Consider the following 3,710-nt stretch of genomic DNA (forward strand, 5'->3'; position numbering starts at 1 on the left):
CAGCAAGGGTGGGCAAAATGTGGCCCACCAGGCCGTTCTATCCGGCCCGCAGCGCCCCTAAATAAATTAGAAAATTAATATTTATCTGCCCCTGGCTGCTTGTCATGTGGCCCTCGATGGCTTGCCCAGTAAGCAGCCCTCCGCCCAAAATAATTGCCTGCCCCGGCTCTATAGGTTGCAGGTATGGACACATCTCTGCACGCTGCAAGCTCCAGAGAGGCACCATAAATAATAGCCACGGCCTTTCACTAGACTTCATGTGGGTAGGGGCTGGTTGAGACTCTAATATCCAAACAGCAAGTGCTTTTGGAGTACTTGATAGCAAGGTATATTAAGGACATGCTATATATTAAAGGTCCCATTGACTGAGGAACTCGAATATCGGCTTAACCAATGAACAGCTGCTTTGATACCTGGGTAACTCACAGCTATCGATTGCTGTCGAGTCCCAAAGGTCTTGTAGCAATGTCTAATAGTCATCTATCGCACCTTCCAACCGATGGGTTCGTTGAGCCCTGGACCACAAATTAGCCACAAATGTATTGTCATCATCATGGTGTATTAAGCTTTTCCGAGCCATGGGACAGTACTAGAGGGAGGCTAAAAATACCGATAATAGGACGTTAGACTGGGACAGAGAAAATTTGGGCTCCGGTTCCAAATCAGCCACTGGCATCGCCTGCTACCTTGAGCCTTTCCCTGTGCCACTGTTGCAGTCTGTAAGTCGGGGTCCTAATGAGAGGGTCAAATCCATTACTGATTGCAAGGTGCTGCGCTTTGACAGCCAAAGGAAGACCTAGGAAGATACTATATGCCTTAGAGTATAAGCTGCCCTTGAACTTGAAAACAGGCCCAAATGTTCTGCGTCTCAAATTAAAGAAAAAAATACAACCTCAAACATCCACTCACAAGGAGACACCTTCTATGAGGCACAGGAGACCTTTTAAATTCATGCATGTGTTTATTTTGCTCAACGGTAAGAGGCTGGGCATTTTTTAGCAGAAATATTTCATTTTAAGCAGCAGGGCTTTGAAGCGAAGTCATATGGTGCTCTGCTCTAGATACAAGAAAAATGAGTCTCCTTCAGACCAGATTGACCCACAATGCTACTGAACCAACCTGAAGGAAAAATACCCAGACAAGCTTTGCTGGTTTCTTTTAATCTCTAACTTCTTCAGATCATCCACATTCATTAGGGGACAGACCATGACCGTCTTTTTCACAGTCACCCATCCTGCAGCCTCATAGAAACCAATGGGAGCTGTTTGCTCCCCTGGGTATGCAGTTCAGCCTCTAGCCCCATCAGTAAGGTTCGCAGATAGGCAGGCAGAAGGAGGGCCCTGCATGTCTTAAATCTCCCGCCAGGCCTGGTGTGAGACGCTCACTCATCAGGCTTTGCCACATCCTAAGTGTGACCCTGTCTAGATTTTTGGCTCGTGCTCACCCTACCTTAAACTGCTTGGAGTGGGAGGACTGAAGCCTTGCCATCGTCTCAGTTTCCTAGCTAGGTTCAACGCTGAGCACTTAGCCTGTCCAAGCGCAACAGCATCATCCTGCCGTCTCGCTATCACTCGACCTCTTCCCAAGGGACTCTGAGCAGCTCTGAGCGTGCGCGGGGTTATTTGATCTGTTCAGAAAGAACCGGCTTGTAGGAAAATTGCTGCTTCCTCCGTGTTTTATTGATCAGCTTTCTTGGCTGGCTGCGGCTTTCTGAAACAAGTCTTAGCTGCTACGAACGAGGGCTTCCCTTGCAGCTTCCCAACAAGCAAAGCAATGTGGAGCTGCCAAATGAGGGAGCCTGTTTAACTCCCATTACTATGAAAGAGCTCCTTGGGGAGGGGAATAGGCTGTGAGGCAATGGCATGGAAGAGGAGGGGTGTGACACCTCACGGCCGTTCAAATCCTTGGCCCACCCACCTGTCTCGGGCAGTCCACCCACCGGCCACATCTTGGATGTAGCTGAAACAATGTTTACAAGGAAGGAGGCTGCCCATTTAATGCCCAACGCCAAGGGCGTTATACACGGCTCTGAACCTCCCCTTATACCATGTCCCATGCCTCACAGATGGCATCACTATATGGCTCCGGCCCCACGATGCACCTCCTTTATGCCTACCTGGTGTTCGGACCCCAACTGGATCCCTCCTTCTCAGGTGGTCTACTCCGCCCTCATTTTGGGCTGCCAAGCTCCCTGAACCCTCCTCCCTCTCGGCAATGGTCCCCTCTAGGACCTTTGGCCACACAGGCCCTCGCATCACCTTCAGGCCAGTTGGAGCCCCAGGCCCCTGGCTCTGGGCGTCCCTTGTGGTCCCAACATTGACTAGCTGAGGGTTTCTCTGGTCAGGTTAATTGAGCCCCTCACCCTCACTCTCACACAAGTCCACCTTCTCATGCCCCTCCAACCCCAGCTCACTCAGTCTATAAGGCTGGCCTATGTGCAGTCGTTCAGGCCTGCCCATGAGGACCCAACTCTACACACCTCATGAGCAGTCGTTCAGGCCCGCCCATGCGGACCCGACTCTACACAGCTCATGAGCAGTCGTTCGGGCCCGCCCATGCAGACACGACTCTATGCATCCTTCTCGCTACTTTGCCCCTCACCGAGGCTCTCAGCTTTATGCCCCTTGGATCTCAGGCCTGATGACATGCCTGCACCCTTTGGCTGCGCCCTCTACGGGGTAACCCACAAGGTCATGGGGGCTGAGGCTATATGACACTCCATATTCACCTTTCACTAGGCACAGGTGTGGCATTTCCTGAGGAGCAGCCCACCACAGACAGCCCCACCACTGGATAGTTGCCCCACTTCACCATCCAAACCCAGCAGGGTGTATTTTTAGGTCACTCCCCAGGACCAGAGACCTCCTCCATCCCCGTAGCTCCTACCCACACCTCCAGGTGTTCTGGGAGCAGCAGATCTCCAGCAGGAGATGCTAGCCCTCCAGCTCCCTGCAGCAACTGCCCCAGCGCTGAGTGTCTGGGTTTATATTGAGGCTGCTCAGCCCCATCCTCCAATCCAGGAGCCCTCCCACTGTCATGTGACTGCCTCATTGCACGTGCTGGCTGCTCCACAGCCTGCTCAAACCTCTAAAAGTGACAGGCACCAAAGGAGACCTGCCACTAGGGGTTTCACATTTTCTTTGAGTTTACGAGAACTCCCATGACCCGCGTCCTAAGGAGCTCGGGAGAAATGCCTTCATATTTCAGTGTTATGGTAAAGAGCAGCAGACTTTTGCCTGGGGACCATTCAACTCTTTTTGCACTGGAAACCTGCAGAACAAATTACTGAGGAGCCCCTCAGCTACTCACTGCAAATGCTCCCCAGACTGGTTGCCTATCCTCTCCACCCCACGAGCCTTCAGGATTATCCACAGTGGAGGTGGGTGACCACCAGCGCCTTTCTTGAAGCCCCCTGAGAAGATGTAAGGAAGCCTAGAGGAGCAGGAAAGTGCAAACACATCACACGTGCTGTTGAGTTTGTGTATTTGCACTCTGCTGCTTGAGGCAGAGCTGTGTATTCAGCACAACAAAAAGAAACCTATTTGCATACCTCAGACCCCTGTAAAACAGCATGTGGGAATTTAAGCCCATGCTGCTGTGAGCAGCTGCTCTTTTGCCTCCTGGAAAGGGGAAGCTGGAGATGAATAATAGATTGGAGACCAAAAAAAAAAAAACCCAACATGGAAAATCCCCTCCTGACTTCTGCGGTG

The sequence above is a fragment of the Crocodylus porosus genome, unplaced genomic scaffold, assembly GCF_001723895.1.
Source record: "Crocodylus porosus isolate Cpor-Errol unplaced genomic scaffold, CroPor_comp1, whole genome shotgun sequence".
Taxonomy (NCBI): domain Eukaryota; kingdom Metazoa; phylum Chordata; order Crocodylia; family Crocodylidae; genus Crocodylus; species Crocodylus porosus.